Here is a 24,965-nt window from a genome sequence, read left to right as displayed (position 1 = left end):
TCCTGTGGATAGGGAATAAGTTAATTTTTTTGTTTTTTCACCAGAGATCTCCTTTAAAGACTGCTGGGATGGGTTTGAGTGTAGCCTTCTGTGCCAGAATATGCCGAGAAAGGTTCGGGAAAAGCTGAATAGGAACATCCTTGTAGAGAAGTTGACAGCGGGTTCAGGCCTGTTGGAGAATATCCTCTTTAATAGTGTAGAAATGTGCCTGGTAAATTATAGCTCAAAAGGTGTTGGTCATCAGTGCTAGGAGGATGGAGTGCTAGTTACAGTGGGGATCAATAGTTAAAGGTAAAAATTTGCATTAATGTGCATAAAGAAGCCAAGGAAAGATGGAAAAATCTCCAAAAGGCATCAAATTACAGATCAGACATTCTTATAATATGTCAACAAAAGTTAGATTTTATTTCCATCATTTACACTTTCAAAATAACAGAAAACAAAAAAATGGCGTCTGCAAAAGTTTGGGCACCCTGCAGAGTTAATATCTTGTACTGTCCTCTTTGGCAAGTATCACAGCTTGTAAACGCTTTTTGTAGCCAGCCAAGAGTCTTTCAATTCTTGTTTGAGGTATCTTTGGGATTTCTGGGCTGTCTGTCATGCACTGCTCTTTTAACCCCTTAAGGACTCAGCCCATTTTGGCCTTAAGGACTCAGACAATTTAATTTTTACGTTTTCATTTTTTCCTCCTCGCCTTCTAAAAATCATAACTCTTTTATATTTTCATCCACAGACTAGTATGAGGGCTTGTTTTTTGCGCGACCAGTTGTCCTTTGTAATGACATCACTCATATCATAAAATGTATGGCGCAACCAAAAAACACTATTTTTGTGGGGAAATTAAAACGAAAAACGCAATTTTGCTAATTTTGGAAGGTTTTGTTTTCACGCCGTACAATTTCTGGTAAAAATGACATGTGTTCTTTATTTTGAGGGTCAATACGATTAAAATGATACCCATTATTACATACTTTTATATTATTGTTGCGCTTAAAAAAAATCACAAACTTTTTAACCAAATTAGTACGTTTATAATCCCTTTATTTTGATGACCTATAACTTTTATTTTTCCGTATAAGCAGCGGTATGGGGGCTCATTTTTTGCGCCATGATCTGTACTTTTTTTTGATACCACATTTGTATATAAAAAACTTTTAATACATTTTTTATAATTTTTTTTTTAATAAAATGTATTTAAAAAGTAGGAATTTTGGACTTTTTAAATTTTTTTTCGTTCACGCCGTTCACCGTACGGGATCATTAACATTTTATTTTAATAGTTCGGACATTTACGCACGCGGCGATACCAAATATGTCTATAAAAAATGTTTTTTACGCTTTTTGGGGGTAAAATAGGAAAAAACGGACGTTTTACTTTTTTATTGGGGGAGGGAATTTTTCACTTTTTTTTTACTTTTACATTTTTTTTTACACTTGAATAGTCCCCATAGGGGACTATTCATAGCAATACCATGATTGCTAATACTGATCTGTTCTATGTATAGGACATAGAACAGATCAGTGTTTTCGGTCATCTTCTGCTCTGGTCTGCTCGATCACAGACCAGAGCAGGAGACGCCGGGAGCCGCACGGAGGAAGGAGAGGGGACCTCCGTGCGGCGTTATGAATGATCGGATCCCCGCAGCAGCGCTGCGGGCGATCCGATCGTTCATTTTAATCGCGAACTGCCGCAGATGCCGGGATCTGTATTGATCCCGGCACCTGAGGGGTTAATGGCGGACGCCCGCGAGATCGCGGGCGTCGGCCATTGCCGGCGGGTCCCTGGCTGCGATCAGCAGCCGGGATCAGCCGCGCATGACACGGGCATCGCTCCGATGCCCGCGGTTATGCTTAGGACGTAAATGTACGTCCTGGTGCGTTAAGTACCACCTCACCAGGACGTACATTTACGTCCTGCGTCCTTAAGGGGTTAAGGTCTATCTATAGATTTTCAATTATGTTGAGGTCAGGAGATTGTGAAGGCTATGGCAAAACCTTCAGTTTACGCCTCTTGATGTAATCCCCCGTGGATTTCGAGGTGTGTTTAGGATCATTATCCATTTGTAGAAGCCATCCTCTCTTTAACTTCAGCTTTTTCACAGATGGCATCAAGTTAGCATCCAAAATTTGCTGAAATTTTATCGAATCAATTTTTCCTTCTACTCGTGAGATGTTCCCTGTGCCACTGGCTGCAATGAAACCCGAAAGCATGATTGATCCACCCCCATGCTTAACAGTTGGACAGAGGTTCTTTTCATTAAATTCTGTTGCCCTTCTCCAAACGTACCTTTGCTCATTCAAGCCAAAAAGTTCAAATTTTAACCTCATCGGTCCACAGAACTTGTTTCCAAAATGCACCAGGCTTGTCTATATGTTCAATTGCAAAGTTCAAACGCTGATTTTTGTGGTGAGGATGTAGAAGAGGTTTTCTTCTGATGACTCTTCCATGAAGACCATATTTGTACAAGTATCTCTTTATAGTGGAATAGTGTAACACAACTCCAGTGTCTGCCAGATCTTTCTGGAGGGATTGTGCAGTCAAACGTGGGTTTTGAATAGTTTTTCTCAATCCTGCGAGCTGTTCTGTCTGATATTTTTCTTGGTCTTCCAGATCTTGCTTTAACTTCCACTGTTCCTGATGACTGCCAATTCTTAATTACATTCCGAACAGAGGATATTGACATCTGAAAACGTTTTGCTATCTTCTTATAGTCTTCTCCAGCTTTGTGAGCGTCCACTATTTTCAGTTTCAGATTTCTAGACAACTGCTTAGAAGAACCCATGGTGCTGATTGTTGGGGCAAGGTCAGATGAGTCTGGGCATTTAAAACCTTTGAGATTGACATCACCTGGTCTTCCCAGATGATGATTGAGAACAATCCATGACACTGGCAGGTCTCAGCTTTGCAAAGGGGGCAGTGAATGCTATAAATTCTGCAGGGTGCCCAAACTTTTGCAGACCCCATTTTTTAGTTTTCTGTAATTTTGAAATAGTAAATGATGGAAATAAAATCTAACTTTTGTTGACATATAAGAATGTCTAATCTGTAATTTGATGTCTTTTGGAGATTTTTTCTATCTTTCCTTGGCTTCTTTATGCACATTAATACAAATTTTTACCTGGGGTGCCCAAACTTTTGATCCCCCCCAGTAAATGTGGGAACAAGCAGGGCAATGAAGGAGATCATTAAAGATGGAGAGCAGGGCAGGGCTTAATTAATCTGATCCCACCAATTAAAACAGACCATAGGTGCTCAGTGTGTTGTCGTACCACATTATGCAAGGCTTGAACAGAAGATGAGGATTCTTGCGCCATCTCAACACCGTCCACTTGACCAAACAGGGCAGACAGGTACGTACAAAACTTGGCAAACTCCTGCTTACATTCCAGCAGCATTTGCTTATTTGTTTAGCCAAAGATGAGAGAGCTTCCTTCGTCTGTAAACATAAGACAGTTGTAGGAAGAGCCACCCGCCATAGTAGACTCCCCACTCAGGGCAGGGAGTTGAGAGTGTTTCAGGGAATTGGGCCTGAAGATTGGAAGAGTGTCTTCTAAACTAAAAGGAGGCCCTGAATAAGATGAGGAGAGGACCATTTGTTACAGAAGGAGGAAGGTACAATCAGTGCAACAATGGTAGAACACTGCAGAATATACAACAGGTAACAATGTAACAAGATTGAATCATAATAGAAGCAGGAACCTAGGTGGCAGAATAACAAACAAAAATATAGGCAGATCTGCTGAACCTCTGCCACAGGTAGCATGGAAAGCACAGATCCTGATGAGGTAAAGATCAATCAGGATCTGGCCATGGAGAACTGAGAGGAGCTTGCTGACAAAGCTGCTGCTCATGGATGTCTAGCCATTTCAAAGCCTTCTTAGCTCTGTTAAAGTGGGTGTCCCACATAGCCACCACTATTACGCAAGCAGGGTACAATATGGAATTGGACACTTCGAGCTCTCTCAGCCACTTCTTCACATCCATAAACGTTGCCCGCTTTTTTTGCACCTCAGATAAATAATCTGGAAAGAAATCGTATGTCTATCCCGAGTGACAGGTTGCTTTTTTCTAGCCAGGAAGAGGATAAGATCCCAGTCACGATCCCAGGGGTGTGGAAATAAAAAATAAATAAAAAAATAAAAAATAAAAAACTACTTGTCCAAGGGACTAAAACGGAACACAATCTACTTGTCCCTCATCAAAATCCACTTGTCCTGGTAGACAAAATTATTTCAAACTAGAATAGTACGTAAATAAGGTCTGTATTAGTTAATGCACTTTTGTTTTTTGCTTGCCCTATAATAGCCATAACTCTTATTTTTCTATCTACAGACTCATATGAGGGCTTGTTTTTTGCAGGACCAATTATACTTTGTAATGACACCTTTCATTTTGCTCTGAAACAAAAAGTTATTTGTGAGGTGAAATTTTTTTCCGCCATTCATCTTGTGGTCAAACTTACATGTTATTTTGATATTTAAGGTCACCCTAATTACACCAATACAAAATTTGTTTAGTTTACGCCATGTTTTACTAATTAAAATTTTTTTTTTACTTTTTAATTTTTGAAAAAAATACCTGACCCCTATAACATTTCTATTTTTCGTATACTGGGCTGTTTGATGGCTCATTTTATTTATAACATTTTTGTAAAAAATTTTGAGCCATAATCTGACTTTTGAATCAGTACCATTTTGGTATTGATCGGACTTTCTGAACACTTACTTCATTTTTTTTCTAGGATATGATATAAACATGAAAAAGCAATTCTGTGATATATTTTTTTTATGTTAACGCCATTGACCGTACGGGATATAAAATTTTATTTTTTAATAGAGCGGACAGTTACGCACGCGCCAATACCATATATGTTTATTTTAATGTTTACATATTTTCTATATGGAAAATTGGAAAAGGGGGGGGGTGATATGAACTTTTAATATTTCTTTAATACACTTTATTAGAAGGAATCATTAGATTCCTCATACAACTCAATGCAGTTCAATGCACTGCGGGGGGGGGGGGGGGGGGGTCGAGCCACCCCACTAGACCACCAGGAATAGTTATAATATCCCTTTTATCCAAGAACTGAAATCACCTTAAGGTGGATAACCCCTTTAAGTCAAACGTGCCATATTTTCTGTAGCCAATTTTGCTACTTGTTGACTTAAACCCCTTGGTGACACATGGCGGAACTGGTCTGTCATGATGTTGCTCAGGGTGTATGGAGCGGACTCTTGACTCGAACCCGATCCATAACCGGTCGTCCCCAGCTGACTCTTGAAGCTGGGGGCCACCGATAATAGATGGATGGCTATTAACCCTTTAGATCGCCGCTGTCAAAGCTCACAGCAGCGTTTAAAGGGACATTTACTCTGTCCCTAAGGGGCTAGTGGAAAGGATCTAAAACACCCCCCACCCCCACAGCGCGATCACAGAGGGGCGATCCACTGTGGAGGTAGCCGGAGGGCTTACCTCCCCTCCTGTTCCAGTCCCAGCTCTGCATTTGACAGAGCCTAGCTGCAACAGGCTCCACCAAATGAGCCCAGAGCACAAAAATCTATGTAGTTCTATGGAACTACATTTATCTGTATGAGGAATATAATCATTCCACCAAAAAATCCCCCATTAACCCCTTCCATATTAAAAGCTCAAATCACCCCCTTTTCCCATTTTCCATATAAAAAAAACATGTAAACAAAATAAAAATGAACATATTAGGTATCGCCGCAAGCATTATTGTTTGAACTATGAGAATATAACATTATTTTTCCCTTAGGATAAATGGTGTAAATGTAAAAAAAAAAAAAAAAAAAAAAAATACCAAACATTAGAATTGTGTTTTATTTAATCACGTCACATCTCAGAAAAAAAAAAAAAAAAAAAATGAGCTTGCCGCAACAGTACCCCCCCCCCCTTTTGATCTCCCCCTCTTTTTGGGTTTAAAAATTTTTTGAACGTAATTGTGCTCCAGAATATTCTCCTCCGGCTCCCATGACCTCTCCTCGGGACCAAACCCCTTCCAGTCTACTCAAAAAATTGTTTCCCCCTCACGGTTTTAGTCGCCAAAATTTCCTTGACTTAAAAAAAATATCCGAGGAACCAGAGACTAGAGAGGAAACAATGTGTTTTTGTGAAAACCGATTAAAGACAACTGGTTTGAGGAGGGAGACATGAAAATAATTCAGGATACGTAAGGAGGCAGGCAGACGGAGCTTGTAAGACACAGAATTGATTCTGTGCTAAACCTCAAATGGTCCCAGGAAGCAAGGACCCAACTTATAACTGGGAACCCTAAAACGAAAATACTTAGAGGAGAGCCAGACCTTGTGGCCAGGTGAGAAAGTTGGAGGAGGTCTTCTCTTCCTAGCCGCTTGGGATTTCATATGGGAAGAGGCGCGAATCAAAGAGCAGTGGGTCTCCTGCCAGATGGACATAAAATCCTGTACTTGATCATCAACAGCTGGCACTGCAGAAGCGGGTGGAAGAGAAAGAGAAATACAAGGAAGATGTTTATAGAGGAGAAAAAAAATGGAGAGGTCTTCGTATGAAAACTTCGCCCAAGGCAAAAGATCAACCCTATAGTCTTGTTGAGCCGAGACAAAATGACAAAGATCCAGGATCTGCATGGCCGTTTGTCTGAGGGTGATGAGCAGAGGAAAAGTCCAGCTTGATTTTAAGACGGGAGAGCATGCCAGAACTTGGAAACGAATTGTACTTCACGATCCGAGAAAAATATGTTGAAGAAAATGTTTCGCCAGCTGTGAAGCAGAAAGAAGACCTGGTAAAAAGGAATGAAATGAGCCATCTTAGAGACTCGATCGACCGCCACACAGATGACCGTATTACAGGAAGATCAGTAATAAAGTTCATAGCCATGTGAGACCAAGGAGTTTCCGGGATTGGCAAAGGTTGTAAGAGACCCGCTGGTTTCTGTCCTGGAATTTTATCGAGGGCACAGGTAACACAGGAACAGACAAAATCTGTGACATCACGTTCAAGGTGCGGCCACCAGTAATGCAGAGATATACGTTGAATGGACTTCTGTACTCCAGAATGAACAGTCAGCAAAGAAGAATGTCCCCAATTCAAGACTCTTCGTCTCAGTTGAATAGATACAAAAGATTTCCCAGGTGGGACTTGAAGATTGGCAGGTGCTGCAGAAATCAGTAGCTCTGGAGGAACAATATGCCTTGGAGTGGAGTCCAATCCTACCACATCGGAGGACCCAGATAGAGCATCAGCTCTGACGTTTATGTTTACAGGGTGGAAATGAATAAATAAATTAAACCTGGAAAAGAAAAGAGACCATCTAGCCTGCCGAGGGTTTGATCGTTTAGCAGACTGAAGATATAGGAGATTCTTATGGTCTGAATAGATGCTGACCGGATGAGAAGATCCTTCTAATAAATGTCGCCACTCTTCCAATGAAAGCTTAATAGCAAGGAGTTCTTGATCTCCAATAGAGTATTTCCTCTCAGCAGGCGAGAAAGTCTTGGAGAAGAAGCAACAGGTTACAATCTTACCCTTGGAGGTTTTCAGAGTTAAAAAGGCTCGCGCTCCCATGGATGAAGCATCTACCTCCAAAGAGAAGGGTTTCTCTGGATCTGGTCTTGAGAGTACGGGTGCAGATGCAAATGCATACTTAAAGCGAGTGAAGGCCTTGAAGACTTTGGATTACAGTTCTTTTTAGTAAGCGCTACAATCGGAGCAACCAAGGAAGAAAAATGCGGGATGAACTGATGATAATAATTGGCAAACCCAAGAAAGCGTTGAATAGACAGTAGGACGAGGCCAATCCAACGCAGCAGTCAGTTTGTCAGGATACATCTGAAGACATTGATGGGAAACAATGTAACCCAGGAACGGCAGACTAGATCTCTCGAATAGGCATTTTTCAAGTTTGGCGTAAAGATGATTCTCCCGGAGGTGCTGGAGGACCTGACGGACATGTGAACGATGCTCCTCCAAATTGGACGAGAAGATCAAGATGTCATCATGGTACACAACAACACACGTGTAGAGAAAATCTCGGAAGATATCGTTGACAAATTCTTGGAAGACAGCTGGAGCGTTACAGAGACTGAAAGGCATCACGAGGTACTCAAAGTGTCCATCTTGGGTATTAAAGGCAGTCTTCCATTCATCTCAATCACGGAGACGAATAAGATTATATGCTCCCCACAAATCCAACTTTCCGATAAAGCCCTTTTGGAGGTTCTCTTGGAAATATTTTGCCATGGCTTGTGTCTCAGGAACAGATAATGGATAGATTCTTCCATGGGGAGGCATGGTCCCAGGCTGTATGTCAATAGGACAGTCGTAGGGATGATGTGGTGGAAGAGTCTTGGCCTTCTTTTTGCGGAATACATCTGAAAAGTCTTGATATGGATGAGGCAAGCCTGGCATAGAAGGTGGTGAAGAGACAGCCTTAGACTGGATAAGCAAAACAATCCCCAGCGTATGACTTCACCAATTTTCCAGTCGAGATGCGGACAGTGACGTTGAAGCCAAGGAGGACCGAGAAGAAACTCCAAAAGTAAAAGTGGAAGAACATAGAACCTAATTTTTTCCTTATGCAACACTCCTACTTGCATGATGAGTGCCAAGTGGATAAGGTCACTCAGGGTAGACTGAAGATTACGTGCAGCAAGAACATCCTCGACTCCACTCGAAAGACCTTTTTTTTTAAAGTAGCACACAAAGTAGGGATAGACAGACAGATATTGATTTAGAGCCGATACCGATGACCTGTGAACTTTCAGGCCAATAGCCGATAACATATACCGATATTCCGTGCATTTACATTTTTGGGCATTTTAAAAAGAGGCCCTGTACACCGAGGACAAGCGGGGCCCTGTACACCGAGGACAAGCGGGGCCCTGTACACCGAGGACAAGCGGGGCTCTGTACACCGAGGACAAGCGGGGCCCTGTACGAGAGAGAGAGAGCGCAGGGCGGCGGGCGCACTGAACGGTGGAACAGTGAACTCCGAAGTGGAGCTGCTGTGCTTAGACATGAGGTCACGTCACCCCCCCACTCCCAGGCAGCCACTGCGGTTCTCTTACAGGGGTGCTGTGGCTGTGTGGGAGATGCAAAACAGCAGCCAGCAGCACCGTTCTCCGGGGCCGGGTGTCGCGGGCAAAATGCATTATCGTCAATATCGGCAAGGTTAGATGCAGATACCGATAACTAACAAAATCGTGAATATCGGCCAATCCGATAATCGGTCGATCCCTAACACAAAGCTTCATCATTCCAGGCCAATTTGGAAGCCAGGGTGCGGAACTGAACCGCATACTTGCCAACAGAAGAATCCCCCTGGCAGAGATTCAGCAGAGCAGTCTCGGATTAGGAAGACTGGTTCTTCAAAAACATGCGGAACTCCGCAAGGAAGGCCTGCAGATTACAGGAGACCGGGTCATTATGATCATAGAGAGGAATAGCCCAAGCAAAAGCTTTACCAGACAGTAAACTGACCACAAACACCACTAGCTCGCTCAGTCGGAAATTGATCCGCCACGAGTTCTAAATGCATAGAACACTGTCACGAAGCCTCTACACAGCTTGGGATCTCCCTCATACATCGAAGGTAAGGATAAACGAAGCTGGGACCCAGAAGAAGCTGCTGGCACTGGAAGAGACACTGGAGCTGGTTGCAGCTGCTGTTGCTGTTGTTGCTGCTGAGCGGCAAGAAGCTGTTGCATCATGGCTAACAACTGGTTCAACTGTTGAGCCTGATGTGCCAACTGTTGTGACTGTTGAGCCACGATGGTGGAAAGGTCCGAGACATCAGGCAGAGGCACCCCCACAGGGGTCCATGGGCAGATCTTACCGTAATACTCATAGAGGTAGTGGATCCGCTGTACCTGTGGGGAAGATGACATGGGCCGTACCAGGGAGAAAAGTCTAAAGTGCCACTGGTTTTCACCAGAACCCGCCGCAAAGCGGGATGGACTTTCTGCGGCAGGCGGCACCCAGGTCGCTACCTCTGGTACGACTCATCCACACAGGCTACTGAGATGAAACGGAGCACTAGAAGGATGAGGCAAACTCATAGTCAGGACTAGCAAAAGGTTGGAGCAGGCAGCACCTATGCGTGGTCAGGAAACTTAACAGGAGGTCAACAGACAGGCGGCACAGAAGCAAGGTCACGAAGCGGAAGGTCAGAAAACAGGTTAGTATGAGGAGAACCGAAAAATAGGACTTGCTTAGCCCTTGGCGCCTATTCCCCAAGTATCGATTCCAGACGGTAGTAGTCCATTTAACAACTGGCCGGCAGCATCTGGAGGACTGTCAGAGTAACAGCCAATCCTGGCCGGAGTGCTCGCCGCAACACAGATCAATACCACAATGGTATCGATAAGATTATGGTGCAAAAAATGAGCCCTTATACAGCTTGGTATATGAAAAAAAAGTTATAGGGGGTCAGAAGAGGAAAATTTTATGCATACTCATTTTTGTACAAAAAGTTTAAATTTTTTAAAAGTAGTAAAATAAAAACAAAACCTATATTAACAGGGTATAGTTATAATTGTATGGACCTACAGAATAGAGATAATGTGTCATTTTATACCTGGTGGCGCAAAAAACAAGCCCTCATGTGGGTCTGTAGGTGAAAAAGAAAGTGTTATGGCTATTAGAAGGCGAGGAGGAATAAACGAAAGTGCAAAAATGAAAAATCCCTTTGTCCTTAAAGGGGTATTCCAGGCAAAACCTTTTTTTTATATATATCAACTGGCTCCAGAAAGTTAAACAGATTTGTAAATTACTTCTATTAAAAAATCTTAATCCTTCCAATAGTTATTAGCTTCTGAAATTTTCTGTCTAACTGCTCAATGATGATGTCACGTCCCGAGAGTCATCAGAGAGCAGTTAAACAGAAAACAACAACTCAACTTCAGAAGCTAATAACTATTGGAAGGATTACGATTTTTTAATAGAAGTACCGTATTTATCGGCGTATAACACGCACTTTTTAGGCAAAAATTTTTAGCCTAAAGTCTGTGTGCGTGTTATACGCCGATACACCCCCAGGAAAGGCAGGGGGAGAGAGGCCGTCGCTGCCCGCTTCTCTCCCCCTGCCTTTCCTGGGGTCCTGCCGGTGCGTGGTATACCCCGATAAATACGGTAATTTACAAATCTGTTTAACTTTCCGGAGCCAGTTGATATATAAAAAAAAGTTTTGGCCTGGAATACCCCTTTAAGGGGATAAGGAGTAGGAAAATATGCAGCACCAAATAAGCAGCAAAATACGGCACATGTGATCCTACCCTAAGGGTGAAAAACCAAGGAGATTTAGACTCCACTCCTTGGCATGGTTCCACGCTACACCACAGGAGCACAGAATATTCTTTATAATGCAATAGGGGATTCATTAAAACAATCTGAAATAAAAGCATTATCCGAGTATCATATCAAGATATGAACATTTCATGTTAATAAACTACAGTATAGACACCAAAAAAACATAAAACATTTTGCATTATAAAATGAACATGAATATGTCTTACATACTGCAGTTATTATCTGTTCCAATAAACAAGCTTAAGCCATGTGATAGAGTCTCTGTCCCATTTCCTCTTTTAAATCATGCATGTATTTCTACAGCCTGCAGTAAATCATTTATAAGTGAATACCAAGATTAGATATTCAGACCAAAAGGGAAACATGAAAGAGCTTCCAAGCCATGCACAGAGCAATTATTCTGTAATTGCATCTGGAAACAAGTGAAAGCAAGTGGAATATCCTAGGCTGGGTTCACACCACGTTTTGTTAATACGGGACTGGATCCGGGGGGGGGTGGGGGGGGGGGGGTGAGTGAAAACTGGGCGCTCCCGTACCTCAGCCGCACTTGGCCTGCATCTCATTAATTTGAATGAGCCATTTTTGCCCCATATCTGGATATCTGGTTTTGTGACCGGACCTAAAACCGTGGTATACTGACTCCAGTTGGTTCATTCACATGAATGAGATGCAGGCCTGGTCCGGCAGGGGTACAGGAGAGGCCAGGTTTTGGTGTTGTAGACAAGTAAACAAAGCTAGCAGGAAGGCAGCAGGGAACAAACTGGTACGTGTAGTCTTTGTTTTTTGTTTGTTATTTTTAATCCTTTTATACGTTTTTTTTAACCCCTAGAGGATGCAGAATGTACCTGTATGCCCTGGCTGCCCAGGTTTATGAACTGAGGATACTGGAGCTGCTTTCGGTTCAAAGACTGCAGGTCCAGGTCGGGGACCGCAGGTAATGGTGGACATCAGCAATCACTAATTCATTACCTTTCAGATGCTTTGTGATTGATAGATTTTTGGGAACTAAACTTAAAAAATAAATAAAACCTACAAAATAAAAATTAATTATAAAATGTATAAGTTTTAATGAGCCACTCCTAAAATTAAAATAAATCCCCTCCCTTTTCCCATTTTACAATAAAAAAAAAAAAAAAAAAAAACACTGTAAGAGAAGAAATCAACATATTTGGTAGAATATAATGTTAATGATCTTTGGGGGCGTGGCTTGGCGCGGCACGTGAGCGGGTGCGTGCGCACGGAGCTCCGCCGAAAATCCTGCTAATTATCCTGCATTTGGCATCCATCATCCCTAATTTGGCTCGTTACTACATTTGTCAGAGAGACTTTGTCACCCCTGTTTGCGGTTGAACGAGCCCATAGGGTGCCTACTCGCCCCCTTCCCCTCGAAGCTCCGCCTAGAGCTGTTCTTATCCGGATCCTTCATTACAAAGACAGAGACATTATTCTCCGTAAGGCCAGGGATATGGATGGATTTTTCTGCTGAGGTCCAGAAAAAAACGCACTAAATTCACGTATGTTAAACGCCACTTATGTGCCTTGAATGTGATGTACTCTATGCTGTATCCCGCACGCCTTTGTGTGGTTGCCCTGGGAACTACCCATATGTTCGACACATCTGTGGCGGCTGCAGTGTTGGTGGCTGCATGTTTTATGCCTCCTTTTGTTAACTGCTATGGGTACTTGTTACCTGTCTACCTTTCATTGATGCCAAATGTCCTTTATGTTTTTCATAATCTTTGGCTCAGCTTTGAGTGCGATATGTTAGTGATTTCACTTTTTCGTTCCATATGTTACCTGCTCACCCTACCAGGGCTATCTGTTTGTCTCTAGTGTCGCAAGTTGCGACTGTTTGTTTTTTTGTTTGTCTGGGGTGTTTGTACTGTTCCCTGTCTTTCCCTCTGAATTTTTGTGTGGCACTGTGTTATGACTGTCTATGGCAAGTCTCTTTCTCTGCTCCTTTGCGTTGTCCACAATGTCTTTCCTTTTGTACTATGGCACCTGCCCTGTGTACTTGTCTAGAGGATGTTGTTGGCGTCCACCGTTCCATGCTGTCCATTATGTTTGTGTGTTTCTATGATGGCTAATCTCATGTCAGTGGTGGTGTGGAATGCCAGAGGCCTCAATGATCCCACTAAAGCGTCTGGCTGTCTTTCAGGCGCTTAAGCCTAACCAACCTGCTATATTGTGTCTCTCAGAAACGCACCTGACTGGTGATTCTAAACATGTGATAAACAAACCGTGGTTTGGTCATGCTTTCTACGCCACCTTTTCATCGCATGCTAGGGGAGTTAGTGTGCTTATCCATAGAAGTATTTTTATTTTCCTGTATATCAAGTTTAATTGATCCGGAGGGCAAATTTGTGTGCCTTTATGGTACTTTCAATCACACTTTATGTGTGCTAGTGGCGCTTTATATTCCCCCCCCCCCCCCCCCCTTACTCGGGCGATGCTTTGCGCAAAGTGGTATCCTTCTTGTCCTCTCTGCCCGATGCACCACTCCTGGTAGTCGGGGACCTTAATAATTTGCCGAATCCTACCCTTGATAGGTTCCCTGCTCAGGGACAGTCTGGAGTCTCGGGATCCACTAGTTTGGCTAAATTTGTGGAGGAGGTGGGGTGGGCGGATTTGTGGAGGAGATGACATTCTATGGAGTTACAATATTCTTGTTATTCTAGCTCTCATGGCACGCTCTCCAGCATTGACTTTGCGTTGGGCAATGATTTAATCTTTCCCCTAGTTGAGTCGGTGGAGTATCTCCCCCGCAATCTCTCTGATCACTCCCCTGTACTTGTACTTCTCTCATTTGACTCCAATCCTAGACTGCGGGGTTCTATGTGGCGTCTGAACCCTTTTTTGGCTTCAGGTGTCCGCGGTGGGCCGTACACTTCAGTCTGATATTGTTGCCTTTCTCGAGCTCAATGTGGGGACTGCCTCCATGGGTATTGTCTGGGATTCCTTAAAAGCCTATGTGAGGGACACTCTCATTAGGGATATTACTACCTTCAAATCTAAGAATAGGGAGATTCAAACCTCCTTACAGAGTCAGGTGCTCCTGGCGGAACATCAGTTCCTCGGGGACCCCTCTGAACAGAATAAAGTTGACTGTCAGTCTCTGCAGACGCTATTAGATTCCAATCTATTACAAATGGCCAATAATTAAAGACATTTTCAACAACAGCGATATTTTGAAAGTGGCGAAAGTACGGGTCGTCTGTTGAGTCGAACTATTAGGGCTCAGCAGGGATCGACCTGTATTCCTTGCCTCTGCAATGGAGACGGGGTACTGGTCCAGGACGATCGGGCCATTCTCAATGTCTTGGTTTCCTTTTATGAGTTGACCTACTCTTCTAAGCTGACGTGTGATCTTGCTGCAATTGACCAGTATGTTTCCGGCATTCCGCTCCAGGCCCTATCGCAGACTCAACGGGATCTTCTATATGAGCCTATTACTATTGAGGAGCTGGAATGTGTGTTGGGAGCGCTGTCAACTGAAAAATCACCGGGAGACGATGGACTCCCTAATTAGTATTTAAAAGAATATCAGGAAGTTTTGTTGCCCAGGTTATTGGAGGTTATGCTGGTGGCGGCAGAAGGGGAGGGCCTACCTGGGTCTATGTTAGATGCTATTATAGTGTTGTTATTATAGCCTGGTAAAGACCCGCAATCCACAGGCTCCTATAGACCAATCTCCCTGCTGTGCTCAGATGTCAAATTGTTAGTGAAATTCTTAGCCAACTGTCTTCTGAGGGTTATACCCTCACTGATTCATGGGGATCAGATGGGCTTTATGCCTGGGAAGTCCACAGCTGATAATATCAGGAAACTCTTTTTGTATCTGCAGTTACAGCCTGAGAATTCTGTGTGTAGGGTAGTGCTTTCCTTCGACGCTGCCAAAGCCTTTGACAGTGACGAGTGGAATTTTCTTTGGAGTGTTATGAGACGAATGGGATTTGGCCCGGTGTACTCAAGGTGGGTTCAACTACTGTATGCTGCCCCCCCATGCTAGAATCCGAGCTAATGGCCTACTTTCACATTCCTTTCCTCTAGGGCGAGGCATGCGTCAGGGGTGTCCCCTGTCCCAATTCCTCTTTGCTATTGCAATAGAACTCCTGGCGGTTTTAATTAGGTCATCACCTTATATAACAAAGGATTTTGCTACGGGACCCTGGAGGAATGCATTGCCCTCTATGCAGACGACATGCTTCTCTTTTTGGGAAATACATCACTCTCTCTAACCCCCTTAATGACCCTTATTGAATCCTTTGGTGGCTACTCTGGCCTTACCATTAACTGGGATAAGTCTGCGCTTCTTCCTCTCTACCCCCTCCCCCGTTGCCAGCGCTCGCTAGGGTTGGTCTCCCTGTAGTCTCCAGATTTAAGTACTTAGGAGTATATGTCACTGCCAACCCCTATGACTATGTCAATCTCAATCTGGTTCCGTTACTAGACCGCAGCTCCCAAAAAGTAGATGCTTGGCGCAAGCTCCCCTTATCTATGGTGGGTAGGTCCAACTTAGTTAAAATGGTCCTTATGCCCCAGTTTCTATACATTCTCCATAATACCTCTGTTTGGATTCCTATGAAATACTTTCTTAGGATTCAGACTCTGTATAGAGAGCTCATTTGGAATGGTAGGTCAGCTAGAATCCGTCTTGAAATGCTACAGCGTGGCAAGGAGGAGGGCGGTTTGTCTATTCCAAACACGTGGTTATATTTTCTGGCTTCACAGATTCAACAACTGAAGGGGTGGGCGCAATTCACTACTATGGGGCGTACAGGCGATTTAATCTCAAAGCGCATAGGTGGTGTGACCCCTATCTATTTGTTAGAAATGGCTGCGCAGACTCTCACCCCGGAGTTCCCCCCCCCCCCACCCCCCACTACCTTTGTCCTTGTCCGTAAGGTCTGGATGAAGTTTAAGACACTCATGCACTTTCCTGTTTTTGTAACACACACACACTGTAGTACAATCCAGGTCTTTCTGAATTGTCCTCTAAGCCAGATGTTGCTTGCTGGATCGCTCATGGTATTCTGTACCTTTCTCAGGCGTATGATGGGCCGCCATTGAAGTCATTTGCCCAGCTGCAGGAAGATTTCCATTTGCCCCACTCCTTTTTCTATCGCTACCTGCAACTACGACATGCCTTAGATACGCAGTCTCGGGTTTGTGACTTGACTGTCGGCTCATTGGTGGTGGTGAATGATTTATTTACTCAGGTTTCGACTAAGGGAGTGATATCGCTATTGTATAGAGACCTATTGTCCTCTTATCATGATGCCTACCCTTTGACGGTTAGGGAAAAATGGGAGGTGGATGTGGGTCCCTTATCGGATGAGCAATGGACGCAGATTTTAACCATGACCCCGCGGCTTGCCGCCTTGGAGGCTCACCGGGTGTCCCAAATTTTCTTACTGCATGGAGTGTATCGCACTCCTGCATTTCTTCATAGGATCGGGATACGGCCGGACTCCTGCTGCCCTCGATGCTCTATGCCTGACGCCCATTTGCTGCATGTGATGTGGGACTGTGCTCCTCTTACGCCATTTTGGGTCGATGTGGGGCGCTTGATTAGGAAGGTTTATGGATGCCCATTTGCTCTGACCGCCCTGACGTGTATCCTGGGCTATTTGGAGGGATTGGACGAGGACAGTGGTCTTATATATAGGTATTGGTAGGATTCTATATCAGGCCCGTAAGTTAATTGCACAGCACTGGTTGAGAGCCTCCCCTCCTACCATATCTGTCTGAGCTGATTAATAAATTAAACCAGACTGGAGAAAGGGGTGTATTGCAAACGGAAAGCCATGCGTAAATTTGAACTCATCTGGGGCCCTTGGATTGATACCCCGGGGTTACCATCTACGTATTTACGGAGGACCCCCATCGAGGTGCTACTGGGGGAGGGGGGGGTCTGGGGTCTGAGGTGTCTGCACATTAAATGTACTCTGTTTTCTTGCTCGTACTTTTTCTGTTCCTGGTGTCTTATTGTTTTCTGTCTGATCTGGTGTATTATGTCCTGTAGTTGTATTCTTTTATGTGGGTTACTCCAATGTCAGTACTTTCCTGCGATGCCCTTATGCGTTTTCACATATTGATTGCCTTTATGCAATTTGGTTGTACGATATAACCTCTTTCTGTTGTGCCCAAGGCTGTATTACTTTACTTTCAGCTATGTTGCCTTAGACCTACTGGGAGGGTCAGACACAGGGTCCCTTCACCTGCCTCTGAGTCACTGATGCAGTCTGGCTTAGATCGTGAATCTCACAGTGTAATGCTATGCCATTGGCAGTGAATGCAATCTAATGATTGCATATTAAAGTCTAAAAAACACACATAGAAAACAGAGTCCGGCACTCCGGGATCGGAGTATAGGAATGCTGCCACAATACTGATAATGATGACAACTGACTGGCTATCCACGGGTGCTTGAACTTGAACTAAAGAACATGTGACTGCGGGCATAGAAGAAACAGACTGTACTCACCAGGAAATTTCGCCGGGATGGCAATTTCTTTATTGCATATGGAACGGGGTAACAGCAGTATGCTCGGAGGAAGAAGAACGCGAGCTCGGAAAGCTCGTGGGTAACCGCCTCAAGTGGGCGTGACCAAGCGGACACCCGCGAAACCGGTTACCCACGAGCTCTCCGACCTCGCGTTCTTCTTCCTCAGAGCATGCTGCTGTAACCCTGTTCCATATGCAATAAATAAATTGCCATCCCGGAGAAATTTCCTGGTGAGTGCTGTACAGTCTGCATATTAAAGTCTGCTATGGGTACTTTTAAAGAAAAGTGTAAAATAGAAATAAAATGAAAAAGTCTCTAAAATAATATAAAATCCTCTCCACTAATAAAAGATAAAATCACCCTTATTTTCCCATTTTACAAAAAAAAAAAAATACATAAAAATATTTGGTATCGCAACGTGTGTAATTGTCCAGACTATTAAAAAATGTTTATAATACTGCACGGGAGAGATGAGCGAATTTTTTGAAAAATTGGATTTGGCCTATTTGCCGAATAATAAAAAAAAAATAATAATTTGATCTGAATAAATTCTCGGAAAATTTTTATTAGTAATGTATTTTAATAATGTGTTTAATAAAGTGTGTGCGTGTTTCACTTTTTTACTCTATTTTCTTAAATTTTTTAGGTAGTACTACTACTCCCAGCATGGAACAGACTCTTCCATAATGGGAGTAGTAGTACATGTGCTAATAGACAGATCGCCCCGGGTGTCACTCCTGACACCAGCTGCGATCGTCCTGTATAATGTATGGTTGGGGGCGGCTTTCTCGCATCTAGATAGGACGATTGCATCGGGTGTCAGGAGTGATACCTGCTGTGATCTGTCCTTAACTGCCGGTACTACTGCTCCCAACATGGAGCACATGCTGCTCCATGCTGGGAGCTATAGTACCTGCATTAACCCCTTAAGGACCAAGGTCATTTTGGCCTTAAGGACCAGAGCATTCATTTGCACATCTGACCCCTGTCACTTTAAGCATTAATAACTGTGGGAGGTTTTTACTTATGAATTCGATTGAGAGATACCTTTTTCGTGATATATTCTACTTTATCATAGTGGTAAATTTTCGTAAATACTTGCATCATTTCTTGGTGAAAAATGCCAAAATTTCATAAAAAATTAGAAAATTTTGCACTTTTTAACTTTAAAGCTCCCTGCCTGTAAGGAAAATAGACATCCCAAATAAATTATATATTAATTCACATATACAATATGTCTACTTTATGTTGCAGGGATGTGGAAATCCTACCGCCCGACGCCCGGGACAAGTGGTTTTGGGCGCCGGGCAGGTGAATTGTTTATAGATTTAGTCCTGTATCGGGCTAGCAGGGACAGACCGACTTCCCCCTTATTTTTCTTTCATGCCGGTGTGAGGTGCAGGAGCCGATGCAAGTCTGCACCTCCCACCGGCGCTCAGAGTGTATGGAGGGGGCAGTGGCGGCCCCCAGCTGATTTCAGTAGCCGGGGGCCACTGCTCAGAGCCCCCCAGCCGGTGTGAGGGGATCTCAGGAGCGAGGGCAGAGCCCGAGGTCGCCGTCTGCAGGAGATGATTAAGCCACGCCCCCTCCTCCCCCCTCCCAGAGGATGGAGAGCTCTGCATAAGGAAGACAGGGGGAGAATGAGGACGTACACAGCTCCTCCCTCCCCCACACACAGCCTCTCCCTTCCCCCCCTCTGTCTACACAGGACCTATTTTATCACGGGGAGGTTTCAAGTTTTCACGGGGGAAAATACAGAGCGGGGAGAGGACGTGTGTGAGGAGACTGCACGGGCTGGGGATTTCACCTCACATCGGCTCAGGTGAGGAGGCCGAGCATGCAGGCGGCGGGAAGGGTGGTTGTATATGTATGTAATGTATGATTGGGGGGGGGTGTATGTATAATGTGAGCAAATGTATGGTGTATGTGTATATATGATGTGTGTATGATGTGGGGTGTGTATGTATAATGTGTGCATATGTATGGTGTATGTGTCATGATGTCTGTATGGTGTCTGTGTATGTGTGATGTGTGTATGTAATGTATGATGGGGGGGCAGCGGCAGGTGTATGTATGATGTGTGCATATGTATGGTGTGAGTGTATGTGTATATATGATGTGTGTATGGTATGTGTGTGATGTGTGTATGTAATGTATGATGTGGGGGGGAAGCAGCGGCAGGTGTATGTATGATGGGGGAGATTTATCAAAACCTTTCCTGAGGAAAAGTTGCTGTGTTGCCCATGGCAACCAATCAGATCGCTCCATTCATTTTTTGAAAGGCCCCTGCAAAATGAAAGAAGCGATCTGATTGGTTGCTATGGGCAGCTCAGCAGCGTTTCCTCTGGACAGGTTTTGATAAATCTCCCCCGATGTGTCCATGTATGATGTATGTTTGTAATGTATGATATAGGGGGCAGTGGCCGGTGTATGTATATGTATGATGTGTATGCATGTATGTTTTGTACAGGGGCGGACTGCCGCCAGTTGTGCTATCTAATTTTATTTATTTTTAGTGGCTTCTGGCCACCCGCACTAAATTGCACCCCCAGAATCCCACCCCCTTCATACTCACCCGCCGACCAAGAGCCCCACGGGTGCACGCCCAAACCCAAACTATAACTTCCAGCATGTTGCACCGTAACCTAAACTGTAGACCTATAAAGTGTAACATGCTGGAAGTTGTAGTGTTGGTTCGGGTCAGCTGCAGAGCCATAGGCTGCATCAGGGCATGCTAGGTGTTGTTGTTACTAACTGCAATTCCCTGTATTCCTTGACACAGCCTATGGCTCTGCAGCTGACACAGACCAAAACTACAACTCCCAGCATGTTACACAATAACCTTAACTGTACTCCTATACAGTGCAACATGCTGCAACACCCACACAACCATAGAGTAAATAAAATGCAGCACACAAACTGGAGAAGCAGACACCCCCCCCCCCCCCCCCCCAGTAACACAGCGATGTTCAGTGGTTTCCAAGCAAAAGACTCCATATATAAGTCCCTAAGAAGACTGAAAAATTGTGATGAAAATATATTAAGAAGTACGAATATATATATGTGAATAAGCCCCTTTCCTAATAAAAGTTCCGATAAAAACTACAGATCATGTCACACAAGATTACCCTCATCCCTGTATATGGAAAAATTGGAGTTATAGGGTCAGATGGGGGGGCAATTTTCTGGGCTTGCCTCGGGTGTAAAAGGAGCTAGCTACAGCCCTCCCGCCACTAATAGCCCGGCATGCTGCGATCACCGTGGCCGCTATTAAACCATTAGATCACCTCTGTCTAAATTGACAGCAGTGTCTAAACGGATCTTATATCCATCCCTGGTGGTCTAGTGGGGTGAATTGTATTATTTTGGTTGAAATTATTTTATCTACCAGGACAAGTGGATTTTCTTGAGGGACAAGTAGATTGTGTTCCACTTTAGTCCCTTGGACAAGTAGTTTTTTTTTTTTTAATTTCCACACCCGTGTTGGCATCATAAAGTTGACATGTTTTTACGTTTGGAAGACATCAGAGGGACACTAACACTAACAGGCTGGTGTAGCCCCCAACTTTTACTTTTCATAAGGTGTGAAAGGAGAAAAAGCCCCCCAAAATTTGTAGTGCAATTTCTCCCGAGTACGGAAATACCCCATATGTGGCACTAAACTGTTTCCTTGAAATACGACAGGGCTCCGAAGTGAGAGCGCCATGCGCATTTGAGGACTACATTAGGGATTGCATAGAGGTGGACATAGGGGTATTCTACACCAGAGATTCCCAAACAGGGTTCCTCGCGTGTTGCTAAACTCCCAGCATGCCTGGACAGTCAGTGGCTGTCCGGAAATGCTGGGAGTTTTTGTTTTGCAACAGCTGGAGGCTCCGTTTTGGAAACACTGCCGTACAATACGTTTTTCATTTTTATTGGGGGGGGGGGGGGATAGTGTAAGGGGAGTATATGTAGTGTTTTATCCTTTATCAAGTGGAAGTGTAGTGTTTTTAGGGTACATTCGCACTGGCGGGCGTTTACGGCGAGTTTCCCGCTAGGAGTTTGCCCTGAGACAAAAAATTTGCCGCAGCTCATACTTGAAGCAGGAAACATACTGTAAACCTGCCCATGTGAATGTACCCAGTACATTCACATTTGGGGGGGGCAAACCTCCAGCTGTTTCAAAACTACAACTCCCAGCATCTACTGACAGACCGTGCCATGTACTGATAGCCGAAGGGCACGCTGGAAGATGTAGTTATGCAACAGCTGGAGGGAAGCAACTAACAGCCGAGACAGCTGTTTGCTGTTTGGGCATGCTGGGATTTGCAGTTTTGCAACATCTGGAGGGCTACAGTTTAGAGACCACTGTATAGTGATCTCAAATTGTAGCCCTCCAGATGTTGCTAAGCAACTCACCTTCTTCTGTAGGATCCAGGGAGCCGCATCGCCGTCTTCTGCCTCCGATCACCGCAGCCAACCGTCGCCGCCGATGGCTAAGTGGACCTTCGCCGCCGGTCCTCGTCGGTTCCCCCGTTCTGCCCCGCCTATTGTGAAACTGAAAGTTAATGGTAAACCTAAAAAATATAATTTTGTTTAAGGAAATTGAAATGAAAATAATAAATTTAGCAAATTTGGGTGTTTCATTTTCGCGCTGTACACGGTAAAAATAACATGTTTTCTTTATTCTCTGGGTCAGTACGATTAAAATGATACCCCTGGTTACATACATTTCTATTATTACACTGCTTTTAAAAAATCTCAAACTTTTTTTTTTTTTTTTTTTTTTTTTTTTACAAAATCAGTATGGTTTAAAATTGCCCTATTTTGACCACCTATAACTTTGTTATTTTTCCATATTCAGGGATGTGTGAGGGCAAATTTTTTGCGTTATGATCTTTAGTTTGTTTTGGTACCACGTTTGCGTATATGTGACTTTTTGATCGCTTTTTATTAAATTTTTTTGCAGTTTGATGTGACAAAAAAGCAGATTTTTTATAACGTTTAAGCCGTTCCCCTTAGGGGATCATTAACATTATATTTTTATAGTTCAGACATGTACGCAAGCAACAATACCACATATGTTTATTATTTATCTTTTTTTACACTTTTTTTGTATTAATATGGAAAAAAAGATGTGATTTAAAACTTTATTGGGGAGGGGCTTTTTCACTTTTTTTTTTTGCTTTTTTTAAAACTTTTTCTTTACATTTATTTTACACTTTTTTAGTCCCCATAATGAACTATTTATTGCAATCATTAGATTGCTAATACTGTTCAGTGCTATGTATAGGGCATAGCACTGATCAGTATTAACGGCGATCTTCTGCTCTGGTCTGCTGGAAGACGGACAGAGGCAGGTGAGGGGACCAACGTCCGCCATCTTGGCTGATCTGTTCCCCGTGGCAGTGCCGCGGGAGATCAGATCAGCCATTATCAGTGCCGCACGGTCGCAGATGCTGTGATCTGTATTGATCACGGCACCTGAGGGGTTAATGGCAGACATCAGCGTGATTGCTGATGTCCGCCATTACCGGCAGGTCCACAGCTGTGACAGCAGGGAATGAGGGGAGCGCAGCTCCTGAGCTCATGTCACAGCCACACCATAAATGTACGGCGCTGTGCGCCAAGTGACGCTACGCAGCACCGTACACCGTACCGTACGGAGCATGTCCTTAAGGGGTTAAATTTCCTTTCGCTCTGACCACAGTGCTCTCTGCTGACACCTCTGTCCAGAGCAGGATAGGTTTGCTATGGGGATTTGCTCCTACTCTGGACAGAGGTGTCAGCAAAGAGCACTGTGGTCAGACAGAAAGAAAATTTTAAAAGAAAAGAACTTCCTGTGGAGTATACAGCAGCTGATAAGTACTGGAAGGGTAAAGATTTTTTAATAGAAGTAATTTACAAATCTGTTTAACATTCTGGCACCAGTTGATTTAAAATAAAAAAAAATTTCCAGTGGAGTACCCCTTTAAAAGGGTTAAAGAGTTCAGGAGGTTATTTCAAGAGGGAGGGGGTTGTTGATGACCTCCATTATCTCACAATTACCAATATTTTGGCCTGTAGAAAGAACTGCAATATACCTTTCTTTTGAGAGAAAACATCATTCAGCAACAGTGAGAATTCTTAGGGGGAGATTTATCAAAACCTGCGTAGAGGAAGCGTAGTGCAGTTGCCCATAGCAACCAATCAGATCGCTTCTTTCATTTTTAAAGAGGCCTGTGAAAAAATGAAAGAAGCGATCTGATTGGTTGCTATGGGCAACTCAGCAACTTTTCCTTTGGACAGATTTTGATAAATATCTCCCATGTGTCTATTTGGTGGACAGTTTATTACTGGCATAGATACACTTGTGATGTGACCAAAATGCAGCAACTTTGGATTTTAACTTTTTTTTACGTTTACACCATTCACTGTAAGTGAGTATTAACATTTTTTCAATAGGTCAGACATTTCCGCATGTGGCGATACCAAATGTTTTTCATTTATTTTTTTAATTGGGAAAAGGGAGCAATTTAATGTTTATTAGGGGCTTGTTTATATTATTAAAACCTTATTACTTACAGGGGACTATTTGTAACAATCTTTCAGTGCTATGCATTGACACACCACTGATCAGTAATATCGGCAATCTACTTTCGTATCCTGACAGACAGCGGATTTAATTCCATAAGAGCAGCACAGAGAAGGTAAAGGTAACTCCACCTGCCATCTTCAATTCTACCATTGAACCCCCCCAGTCATGATTAAAGAGTGAATCCAAACCCGCAACTGCTTTAAATGCTGTAATCAGCATTGCTCACAGCATCTAAAAGGTAATGGTGGGCATCAGTGTGATTGGTAAGGTTTGCATGTCATGGTGTACTAAGTATCAGGGCACCAAGAAGCTCATTTACGTTATGGGTTAAAAAAAGGGACGCATCTTTTCAGAAACCGTCATGGCTTTATTATGCAACAATGTTAACCAAAATTTTGTAGGTAAAATTTCCATAAAGGAAGCCAAACAACAGGTGTTGTAAACAAAAATGTCAATCACGTATAGCAAGATACACCAAATTTATCATGCAGTGTGAACCACGGTGATAGATTTGCCATATACAGTGGGGCAAAAAAGTATTTAGTCAGCCACCGATTGTGCACGTTCTCCCACTTAAAAGATGAGAGAGG

At 43.5% G+C, this 24,965-nt stretch overlaps 1 protein-coding gene across 4 annotated transcripts in view; it reads right to left on the bottom strand.

The window, feature by feature from the left end:
- The window catches only part of HECW2 (HECT, C2 and WW domain containing E3 ubiquitin protein ligase 2), a 660,271-nt gene that overhangs the window by 588,767 nt on the left and 46,539 nt on the right, over positions 1-24,965 (bottom strand). The window contains exon 1 of one of the 4 annotated variants that reach the window (XM_056536056.1): positions 22,218-22,349. The exons of the other annotated variants lie outside the window; for them this stretch is intronic. The gene's annotated coding sequence lies outside the window, so the exon portion shown is untranslated. Of the gene's footprint in view, positions 1-22,217; positions 22,350-24,965 lie in introns of those variants that run through there. 4 annotated transcript variants of the gene reach the window in all.

Source organism: Hyla sarda, chromosome 8, assembly GCF_029499605.1.
Source record: "Hyla sarda isolate aHylSar1 chromosome 8, aHylSar1.hap1, whole genome shotgun sequence".
Classification (NCBI taxonomy): domain Eukaryota; kingdom Metazoa; phylum Chordata; class Amphibia; order Anura; family Hylidae; genus Hyla; species Hyla sarda.
The sequence above is the reverse complement of the archived record's forward strand: the minus strand, read 5'-3'. Positions and strand labels throughout refer to the sequence as shown.